Source organism: Arachis hypogaea, chromosome 20 (assembly GCF_003086295.3).
Source record: "Arachis hypogaea cultivar Tifrunner chromosome 20, arahy.Tifrunner.gnm2.J5K5, whole genome shotgun sequence".
NCBI classification, from domain to species: domain Eukaryota; kingdom Viridiplantae; phylum Streptophyta; class Magnoliopsida; order Fabales; family Fabaceae; genus Arachis; species Arachis hypogaea.
The window spans coordinates 53,129,728-53,141,778 of record NC_092055.1 but is presented as its reverse complement, the minus strand read 5'-3'; the positions used below and the strand labels follow the sequence as shown (position 1 = coordinate 53,141,778).

Genomic DNA, 12,051 nt, shown 5'->3' with positions numbered 1-12,051 from the left:
GTCTGTCACTATGCCCAGCACTCACGAGTTTGAAGCTCGTCACAGTCATCCCTTCCCAGATCCTACTCAAGAATGGCTACCAATAATTCTAGCCTATACCACGAAGACTCTGATCTGAATCAGGAGGCTAAGAGATATGCACTCAGTCTAAGGTAGAACGGAGGTGGTTGTCAGGCACGCGTTCATAGGTTGAGAATGGTGATGAGTGTCACGGATAATCACATTCATCAAGTTGAAGTGCAAGTGAATATCTTAGAAGAGAAACCAACGTGATTGAATGGAAAACAGTATTAATTGCATTAATTCATCAAAACACAGCAGAGCTCCTCACCCCCAACCATGGGGTTTAGAGACTCATGCCATAGAAGATACAAGTTCGAATGTAAATTGTCATGAGGTACAAAATGAATCTCTAAAAGTGATTTTTATAATGAACTAGTGACCTAGGGTTATAGAAAATGAGTAAGATAGAATAGTTAGTGTAGAAATCCACTTCCGGGGCCCACTTGGTGTGTGCTTGGGCTGAGCATTGAAGCTTTCACATGTAGAGACTTTTCTTGGAGTTAAACGCCAGCTTTTGTGCCAGTTTGGGTATCTAACTCCAGCTTTTATGCCAGTTCTGGCGTTTAACACCAGAATAGGGTAGAATATTGGCATTCAAACGCCAGTTTGTGTCATCAAAACTCGGGCAAAGTATGGACTATTATATAATGCTGGAAAGCCCAAGATGTCTAATTTCCAACGCAATTGAGAGCGCACCAATTGGGCTTCTGTAGCTCGAGAAAATCCATTTCGAGTGCAGGAGGGTCAGAATCCAACAGCATCTGCAGTCCTTCTTCAGCCTCTGAATCAGATTTTTGCTTAGGTCCCTCAATTTCAGCTAGAAAATACCTGAAATCACAGAAAAACACCTAAACTCATAGTAAAGTCCAGAAATGTGATTTTTGAATAAAAACTAACTAAAATATACTAAAAACATACTAAAAACAATGCCAAAAAACGTATAAATTATCTGCTCATCACAACACCAAACTTAAATTGTTGCTTGTCCCCAAGCAACTGAAAACAAAATAAGATAAAAAGAAGAGAATATACTATAAATTCCATAATATCAATGAAGCTTAGTTCAAATTAGATGAGCGAGTAGCTTTTTGCTTCTGAATAGTTTTGGCATCTCACTTTTTCCTTTGAAGTTCAGAATGATTGGCATCTATAGGAACTCAGAATTTAGATAGTGTTATTGATTCTCCTAGTACAGTATATTGATTCTTGAACACAGTTACTTTATGAGTCTTGGCCGTGGCCCTAAGCACTTTGTTTTCCAGTATTACCACCGGATACATAAATGCCACAGACACATAACTGGGTGAACCTTTTCAGATTGTGACTTAGCTAAAAGTCCGCAATTAGAGGTGTCCAGAGTTCTTAAGCACACTCTTTTTGCTTTGGATCACGACTTTAACCACTCAGTCTCAAGCTTTTTACTTTACACCTTCACGCCACAAAGCACATGGTTAGTGACAGCTTGATTTAGCCGCTCAGGCCAGGATTTTATTCCCTTTGGCCCTCCTATCCATTAATGCTCAAAGCCTTGGATCCTTTTTACCCTTGCCTTTTGGTTTTTTCTGCTTGTTTTTTCTTTTTCTTTCTTTTTCTTTTAATTTTCACCACTCCCTTTTTTTTTTCAAGCTTTCTCTATTCACTACTTTTTCTAGCTTCAAGAATCATTTTTATGATTTTTCAGATCATCAATAATATTTCCCCTCTTCCATTATTCTTTCAAGAGCCAACAATTTTAACATTCATAAACAACAAATTCAAAAATATGCACTGTTCAAGCATTCATTCAGAAGACAAGAAATATTGCCACCACATCAAAATAATTAGACTAATTTCAAGATATAATCTGAAATTCATGTACTTCTTGTTCTTTTGTGATTAAAAACATTTTTCATTTAAGAAAGGTGATGGATTCATAGAACATTCATAGCTTTAAGACATAAACTTTAAATTTTATTAATCATGGAATAAAAATAAGACTAAAAAATAAATATAAGAGCAGACCAATAATAATAGAAGATAGAAAGTTAAAAAAAATAGAAAAATAAATGACTCTTAAAATAGATTCCTAATAATAAAGGTTATCACAGAGTTAGGACTCAACAACCTTGATTTTGAGAAGTGGATGCTCCTTCAATCTGTGGGGTGTCTGGTCCCTCAAGGGAGAGCTTCTGGTGCTTCAGCTCCTGTAGCTCACGCCCTTGCTTCTCCTGTTCCTTAAGCAGCTTACAGAGCATACAGTTTTGATTCTGCTATTCTTCCTTAAGTTGATCCATAGCTTCTTGCAGCTTGGTGACAGATGCTTCTAGGCGGGTCCAGTAGTCAATTTCAGGAATTTCTGGGAGGAACTCCTGCGCCCTCCTTTTGATGGAGTTATCTTGCACTTGTTGTCCTTCCATTGACTTCTTGGTGATTGGGTGTTCGATTGGGATGAATTCATCTACTCCCATCCTTACCCCAGCATCTTTACATAGCAGAGAAAGTAAGCTTGGGTAAGCCAGTTTGGCTTCAGTAGAGTTCTTGTTTGCAATTGTGTGAATCTCACAAGAAATCAGATGATGAATCTCCACTTTGTTTCCCAGCATAATACAATGAATCATCACTGCTCTTTTGACAGTGATCTCAGAGCCGTTGCTAGTGGGCAGTATAAAACGCCCAATGAAGTCCAACCAGCCTCTTGCGACTGGTTTGAGATCTCCTCTCTTGAGTTGATTTGGGACACCTTTTGAGTTGGTTATCCACTTAGTTCCAGGGAGGCATATGTCCTCTAGAACTTGGTCCAACCCCTTATCTACTCTCACCATTATCCTATTAAAGGATTTTGGATCATCTTGTAGTTGAGGCAGTTTGAAGACCTCTCTTATTTTGTCCAAGTGGAAGTAAATAATCCTCCCTCTGACTATAGTTTGGAAGGTATGAAAGGCGGTTCTAGTTATTCTCTGCTTATCTGTCAGCCACAGATTTGAGTAGAATTCCTGAACCATGTTTCTTCCAACCTTTGTCTCGGGATTAGCTAGAATTTCCCATCCTCTGTTTCGAATTTGCTCTTGGATCTCCGGATATTTGTCTTCTTTCAGATCGAATTTAACTTTCGGGATCACTGACCTCAGCCCATTATTTTGTGGTAATGGTCTGCATGTTCTTTGGTTAAGAACCTCTCTTGATTCCAAAGACTCTTTGGAGTATTCTCTTTCTTGCCTCTTGAATTGGTTTGTTTTCCTTTAGGGGCCGTGTTCTCTTTCTTGTCAGGAGCTCTCCATGCTCATTCTTTATTGTTGTGACTCCAGACTTCTTGGGCACCACTTGTACTGGACTGACCCATTCACTGTCTGAGATGGGGTAAATGATATCTGCTTCAAATAGCCTGGTCACTTCTTTCTTGACAACTTCTAAGATGGTGGGATTCAATCTTCTTTGGGGTTGATGGACTGGTTTTGATTCATCTTCTAAGTATATTATGTGCTCACAAACTTGAGGGCTAATGCCTACTATATCCGCCAAGCTCCACCCAATTGCTTTCTTCTGTTTTCTTAGCACACTAAGTAGCTGCTCTTCTTGTTGGGAAGTGAGTTCCCTTGCAATGATAACTGGGAAATTCTGATTATCCTCAAGGTAAGTATACTTGAGGTGTGGAGGAAGGGGCTTCAATTCCAATTTCTGCTTATAGCTAGGCTCTGGATCATCCGGGGCTAATAATAATAGCAAAGTATCCTCATTGTGTTCAGAGGGTGTCCCCACACTTGGACCTTGCTCCATGTACTTCTTTTCTACTTCTTCTTGGTGAACTTCAGCTACAGTTTCATTAATGATGTCACACTGAAAGATAGAATGATCTTCCGGAGGGTACTTCATAGCTTCATTTAAACTGAAACTCACTGTTCTGCCATCTATCTCAAAGGAGTAAGTTCTTGAGAATGCATCCAGCTTGAACTTCGAAGTCTTCAGGAATGGTCTTCCAAGAAGGATTGATGATGGTCTTCCTGAGTCATTAGGGGGCATTTCCAGGATATAAAAGTCAATGGGAAATGTGAGCCCTTAATGCTCACTTATACATCTTCAGCAATTCCAACTACCGTAATAATGCTTTTATCTGCTAACACAAAACGAGCTGCCGACCTTTTTAAGGGAGGGAGCCTCAAGGTATCATATGTAGAAAATGGCATTATACTAGCACACGCGCCTAAATCACACATGCAATCAGAAAATATTACACCTCCAATGGTACAGTTAACCATGCATGGACCTAGGTCACTACATTTTTCAGGTATACCTCCCATTAAAGCAGATATAAAACTACCTAAAGGAATAGTTTCTAATTCATTAATTTTATCTTTATGTATGCATAAATCTTTTAGAAACTTTGCATATTTAGGTACTTGCTGAATAACATCAAAAAGGAGAACAGTTACCTCAACCTTTTTGAAATTTTCTACCATTTTGGGATCAAGTTCTGTCTGCTTTCTGGACTTCCTTGCAAGGTGTGGAAATGGGATAGGAATGGCGCCACTTACAGCTTCTGCATCCTTTGGTGCTCCATTCCTTTGCTGAGCTACTTCTTCTTCAACCTTGTCTTGTTCTTCATCTATATCTTGTACTTCCTCCTCCTCTTCAGCATCTTCCATTTCAACTAAGTCTTCAACTGGGGCGTGTTCTTGTGGGCTTGGCTCCTCCTGGGTCCTCTCTTGTAGTGTAGTTTCGGACCTCAAAGTAATGGCATTGATGCCACCCTTGGGGTTAGGTAAGGGTTGAGAAGGAATTCCACTTGAGCTTAAAGGTTGGTTAGTGGATGTAGGTAATGAATCTATCCGGGCGGCGAGAACTTGTAAAGTGGCATTCATACCGTTTAGAGTAGAATTCAGTGTAGTCTGCATGTCTTGTTGTCCTTGTGTAAGAGAACGAAGCATCTCGTCATTTGATGAGGAAGTAGGATAAGTGATCTGTGGGACCTATTGTTGGTTATGCTGGGGTCCTTATAACTGTCTTAGGTGAGGAGCTCTGTAAGGTTGGTTCTGATTCTGCTGTCTGTTGTTGTTATTCTACCTCTGGTTTCCATTGTTATTTCTACCTCCTCTGTTATAGTTGTCCATCCAACCATGGTTGGAATTATCCATCCATCCCTGGTTAGAGTTATCCTGCCATCCTTGGTTATAGTTCTCACCTTGGTTGTAGTTGTTGCCTTGTTGATTGTATCCTTGATTCAGGCGGTCATATAAGTTATGAGTAGCTGCCACAGTGTTGTCTTCTTTTTGTAGCTACGGGCACTCATCAGTTTAGTGACCATAATCAGCACAGATTCTGCATACTCTTTGGGGAACTAACTGTTGGCCTTGTGGTGGGGAAGGTTGAGTTTGTTGTTGTTGATTCAACTGCATTTGCTTCAGTAGGTTGTCAATTCACATATACTCTGTGTAAGAGCAGTAGTCTCACTGCTAGAGGAAACCTCTGCAATAGCTTTTGAGTGGCTGCTCCTGTGCCTGTGATTCCTGGTGGACTCAGCTAAGTCGTTGATCAGTTGCCATGCTTCATCTGCGGTCTTGTACTTTTTTAGAGGACCATTACTAGCACTATCTAGTGTAGTTTTATCCCGAGGCTTCATGCCTTGAGTGAAGTAGCTTACCAACACTAGCCTGTCAATCATGTGATGGGGGCATGCGTCTAGAAGGTTCTTAAAGCGCTCCCAGAACTCATAGAGAGTTTCTTATTCACCTTGAACAATGTAGGAGATCTCTTTCCTTAGTCTATCTATAACGTCAGCTAGAAAGTATTTTTCCAAGAATTCTCTCCTGAGCGTATCCCAATTGGTAACAGTTGCTTCAGGTTGGGAGTAGTACCACTCCTTCGCCTTTTCCTCAAGAGAAAATGGGAAGGCGGTTAACATAATAGAAGTTTCATTTGCACCATGACTTCTAACAGTAGAACAGGCTGTCTGGAAATCCCTTAGGTGCTTGATAGGCTCCTGAGCAGGTAAGCCATGAATCTTGGGCATCAAGTTAAATAATGTTGTCTTCAGCTCAAAATCTGCGGCCAAAGTTGGATGATGCACTTGATACGGCTGCAGTGTAAAATCTGGGGCTCCAGCTTTCTGGAGAGTAATCCTCCTAGGTGCTGCCATGTTATCTGCACGTGAATCAACTGTATCAGTAGTAAAGGAGCATGTTTCTTCTTCAGATGGCGGTTCAGATTTGCCCTCAGATGAGACTGGTGAATCGATAACAATCACTTCACCACCCTCTGAGGCTAACCTGTGCCGAGCTCGCCTAATACGTGAAAGAGTTCTTTCAATTTCAGGATCAAATGCAGCTAAAGGATCAGGCAGTGAACGCATCATTCAATGAAAGAAACATATAGCCCATGATAATAAATTAAAATAAAATATAAAAATACAATAAAAATATGTACACTAATTAATAATTTAGCACACAATTGTAACTCCCCGGCAACAGCGCCAAAAACTGATGCGTGGCAGAAGTTAGACTAATTAAGAGATTATAATATAATAAAACAGCATTGCGAGTATAGCTCTTAACCAGCAAAAATCCGCCTCATCAATTTAGAAAGGTTGTCACAAAAAGTTTAGAATAAAAATACTGGGAGTATGAGTCCCAGGTCGTCTCCCAACGAGTTGCTAGAAAGGGTGCTAAGTTATTAATCAGAAGTTTCCGAGAGATTTTTGATAGTTGAATAAAAGAAAATAAATAATTGTAAATTAAAAGAGAAATATGTATTCTAATTAAAAAGCCTTGACTGGGGGAATGATTAATTGGAAGTTCTATCCTTGTTGGAATTTTCTCAAGTGTAGTATAAAGAGGTTGTTATTTTCACTTAGTTAACCTTACTAAATAAAGGAAAGTCAAGTGATTGAGCTAACTCTTATTCGCAAATCCTAGTCCTCTCCCTTAGGAAGGTCTAGCGTTAGTAAATACAGAATTAGCCAACAACTTCCAATTTAACTAACCACTTGAGCATTCCAACTCAAATGTCTCCTCCTAATCAACCCCCATATTAAGTAGGGAAACTACTCTATTGACATGGATATCATCTTCGTTATTGGGAGTTTGGAATAGAAAAGAGACATAATAATTTAAATAAAATAGAGATTCAAAATTAATTAAAAGTAAAAGTAATCCTTTGCATTAACAATCCATGAAAATAATCCAATTACCACTCTAAACAAGAATTAAGAATATGGAATAAATAAATAAAATAGTAAGAAACCAAACTAGAATAGTATCTTCAACGGAGGTGATGACTCTTCAATATCCAAAAGCAAAAAGCAATAAAACTAATAAACTATGAATGTAAAGAGAACCGAGAGGAGGAGTAATTCTCTCTCTAGATTTAGATCTAAAATCCTAAAACTATCCTAATGAGAATATGTGAATGTCTGTCTTGAGTCTCTGCATGTTCCCTGGTTTTATTTTGTGTTTCTGGGCCAAAAACTGGGTCAAAACTCGGCCCGAAATCTCCCCCAGCGTTTTATGTTAATTCTGCAGATCGCGCAGGTCACGCGTACGGGTCAGTCACGCGTGCGCGTCATTTGGCGAATTTCCTTGTCACACGTACGCGTCGTCCACGCATGCACATCTTTTGTGCAGACTCCAATCCACGCGTACGCGTCAGGCATGCACACGCGTCGCTGTACATTTCTCCATTCTGCGCGCTCACGTGAGACATGCGTGCGCGTCAGTGTTCACTGGCCATCTCCTTAGTTTCTTGTATTCCTTCTATTTTTGCAAGCTTCCTCTCCATTTTCTAAGCCATTCCTGCCCTATAAAGGCTGAAACACTTAACACACGGATCACGGCATCAAATGGTATAAAGGAGAATTAAAATATACTAATTAAAGATCTCTAGGAAGAAAGTTTTCAATCATAAAACAATAGTAGAAAGGGATTATAAAATCATATAAATCATATGAATAAGTGGGTAAAGGCTTGATGAAACCACTCAATTAAACACAAGATAAACCATAAAATAGTCGTTTATCATGAAGTCACCAAGGACCTTTCTTGGCTCCTCTTGAGGTTCGGCCATGTCCTCCTTTTCTTGTTCAAAACTTTCTGAAAGGTCTCTTCCGGAGTGTTGTGCTTCAGTTTGTTGTAAGCGCCTCCTCCTCAGAGTCTTCTCAAGTTTAGGATCAGGAGTCAAGAGGGGTTCTTTATCCCTATTCCTGATCATAAATAAGAAGAAAAGAAAGAAAAGAAAAAGAAGAAAACTTTCTATGCTAATAGGCAAGAAGCTCCTCCTTAAGGTGAGATGTGAAGAAAGAAGAAGAAGACGGAAAAGAAATAAAAGAAATAGAAGAAGAATACTTTGAAAATAGGGGATAGAAGTAATTAAGAGAGAATGAAAGATGAGAAGAAAGAATAGAGAGGGGGTAGAGTTCGAATAATATAGATGTGAGAAAAAGAGTAGTATAAATAGAAAAAGTAAATATGAATTAAAATATTTTTGTTTTTATTTTATTTATTATTAATTAGTTTTCAAAAATTAAATTAGTTAATTTAAAAAGAATTTAAAATTTAAATGTTAAATTTTCGAAAATAGAAGAGAGAGAAGAGGGAGAAGTTTTCGAAAATTAAGTGAGAGAAGAGTTAGTTAGCTAGTTTTGAAAAAAAAGAGAGAGAAGAAGTGGAGAAGTATTCAAAAATTAAGAATAGATGAGAGTTAGTTAGGTAGTTTTGAAATAGAAGAGACAGGGGATAAGATATTAATTAAGAAAAGATTTTAATTTAAAATAAAATAGAAGATAAGATAAGAAAAGATTTGAAATTAAAATTTGAAATTAGAAAAAGATAAGATAAGAAATTTAATTTTTGAAAAAGATTTGATTTTTAAAATTTAAAATTTGAAAAAAAGATAAGATTTTTAATTTTGAAATTTGAAATTTGAATTCTTAAAATTTGAAAATTGAAAAAGATAAGATTTTTGAAAAGGATATGATTTTTAATTTTTGAAAAGATTTGATTTTTGAAAACTTGACAACTAAGATATTAATTAAATAAAGATAGAAAAGATATTTTTTTGATTTTTTGAATTTAATGATGAAAGAGAAAAATAAGTAAAAGACACAAAACTTAAAATTTTTAGATCTACTACCCTTAATTTTCGAAAATTTTTGGAGGGAAACATAAAGGGACACCAAACTTAAAAATTTTAAGATCAAAACAAAAAAAAGACTGAAGAATACTTTGTAGACTAACAAGAACACAAAGAACAAAATTCAAAGAAACAAAGAATACAAGAACATAAAAAGAACACAAAACTTAAAATTTTTAGAAAACCAAACATAAATTTTCGAAAAATAAAAGAAACAAAACAGGAAAACACCAAACTTAAAAACTTGACACAAAATTTAACCAAAGAAAATATTTTTAAAAAACTTTTTAGGAAGAAAAACTCCAAGAACGAAAATTACCAAGAACATAAGCACAAGGCTCTAACCAATTGAACAAAGAAAATAAAAATATTTTTTTGAAAAACCTTTTAAGAATTTTGAAAAAAAAATTTGAGAAGAAGAAAATAAAAAATAAAAAATAAAGGACTCAACAAGAACACAAACAAAGAGGCTTAAAAAAATCAAAGATTAAACAAAGAAAAGAAAAATATTTTTGAAAAAGGTTTTATGATTTTCGAAAATTGAGAAGAAGAAAATAAAAGTAGAAAAGCTAACAAAATTAAAATTACCTGATCTAGGGAGCAAGACAATCCTTTAGTTTGTCCAAACTCAACAATCCCTAGCAACAGCGCCAAAAACTTGGTGCGTACGAATCCCCACACTTTCGTACTGTTGTACCAGCAAGTGCATTGAGTTGTCCAAGTAATACCTGAGCGAGTCAGGGTCGATCACACGAGGATTGTGGCTTGAAGCAAGCTATGATTATCTTGCAGGTCTTAGTCTGGCAGATCAGAAGGTTTATATGTTTTCATTCATAAAGAGAAATTATTTAATTCAGGAATAAAGAAAGAGAGGTAGAAAATACTGATAGGAATAGGGTTAAGGATTGGAGTTGCTTAGTCTTTCTGAATTAAGTCCGGTACTGATACACAAAAAACTTGTCTCTTAACAAATTTCCTTCGGCAAGTGTACCGAATTTGTCGTCAAGTAAAAACTCACAATAGAGTGAGGTCGAATCCCACAAGGATTGATTGATCAAGCAACTTTAATTAGAGGAATGTTCTAGTTGAGCGATTCCAGGATTTGAGTTTAGAATTGCAGAAAATAAAATGGCGGGAAGGTAAATGACAGAAAAAGTAAATGCTAGAATTAAAGAACTGAAAGTAAATTACTGAAGTAAATTGCAGAATTGTAAATGGGAATGGGGGAATTGCTCATAAGAGTAAATAACAGAAATTCAAGAGAATGGGTAAGATCAGAAATGGGGAGTTCATTGGGCTTAGGAGATGTTGCATTCTCCGGATCAATTTCATTTTCATCTCTTCCTCAATCAATGAACTCATTGATCTCCTTGGCAATCTTAAGTGATTGAATTACAATTTCTTGTAATTCAATCTCTCAAATCTTGATCAATAGCCAATTCCTTGGTCAATTGCTCATGAGAAGAGATGAAGTATGGTCACTGATTATACCACATGCATTTCCCAAATTAAGTGTTGAGAGGATTATAGTCACATATCCATCCAAACCCAATTTGGTCCAGCATGAGAAAGCATTTCTAGCTTGATCTCTTCATTCCTCTTTCAAGGTTCAGAAGAGATCCAAGTATGAATAGCTTCTTTTACAAGATAACTACCCAGTTGGATGAAGATCGAAAGCTTTCAAGTAAAATCAAGAGAAAAGATAGAAGAAGAATAAAGAAAACTAGTATTGATCCATCAAATTACAACAGAGCTGCCTAACCCAATGAAAGGGGTTTAGTTGTTCATAGCTCTGAAAATGAAAACAAAGATGGAGAATACATGATGATACTAGAAGTGCAGAGAAAGTAAATACAGAGAGTAATTCTATGCCAAGAGGCTCCCTATATTTTCCAACTCCCTAAATAATTTAAAGCTACTCCTATATATTCTACTCTTCTACTCTTCTAGTTGGTTCTTCAAGTCTTGGGTCTGGGCCCTTGGATCTTGAGTTTGAAGCAGTTATCTTCTTCATTGGGCTTGGCTTTACTTGCAGAGAGAAAGTGTGAAGTGGGCAGAGACTTTAGCTCAGGACGTTAGTGGTGTTAACGTTCAGTGAAAATATGGGTTCGAGAACGTTAGTGACATTCAACTTTTTCACTAACGTTCCTTACCCAAGTAAGAGCCACATTAACCTCAACGTTAGTGGCACAAACGTTGCCACTAACGTTGCCTCTTTGTCCTTCGCGCACGTTATTGGGACTCAACTTTCCCAATAACGTTGAGAAGCCTCTCCCTTCCCTACGTTAGATCCATGTTAACTTAGTTAACGTGGCTCTTTTAACGTAGGCTTGCCAAACTTCGAGAACGTTAGTGACACTTAACATTGTCACTAACGTTCCAATGTTCCCCTTAGCTTCCACGTTAGAGTCCACGTTAACTATGTTAACGTGGCTTCTAATGTGGCCATGCTTAGCCATCTCCAACGTTAGTGACAAAGTTGAGTGTCACTAACGTTGGCTCAACATTCCCTTATCCACGTTAGCGTCCACGTTAACTAAGTTAATGTGGGAGTTAACGTGGCTCATGGTGGCATGTGTGGGCTCCTTCCAACGTTAGTGACAATGTTGGGTGTCACTAATGTTGGCGTCACCTCCTTTCCTCACGTTGGCTTCCACGTTAACTAGGTTAATGTGGGAGTTAACGTGGCCTAGTGTGACTTTGCCAACGTTAGTGATAATGTTGAAAATCACTAACGTTGGCTTCCCCCCTTTCTTCTTAACGTTAGAGGCCACGTTAACTAAGTTAACGTGGTGACTAACGTGGCCACTCATGAGCTTGGTCCAACGTTAGTGATAATGTTAAGTGTCACTAACGTTGGCTCCATTTCCGTTCTTCCACGTTAGAGTTCAC

At 37.5% G+C, this 12,051-nt stretch overlaps 1 non-coding gene across 1 annotated transcript; it reads left to right on the top strand.

Annotated features, from left to right (window-relative positions):
• Positions 1-5,692: 5,692 nt before the first annotated feature.
• On the top strand, positions 5,693-5,800 carry LOC112787488 (small nucleolar RNA R71). The gene has a single exon (XR_003194899.1). It is a non-coding gene; the product is annotated as a small nucleolar RNA R71 (small nucleolar RNA).
• Positions 5,801-12,051: the final 6,251 nt, after the last annotated feature.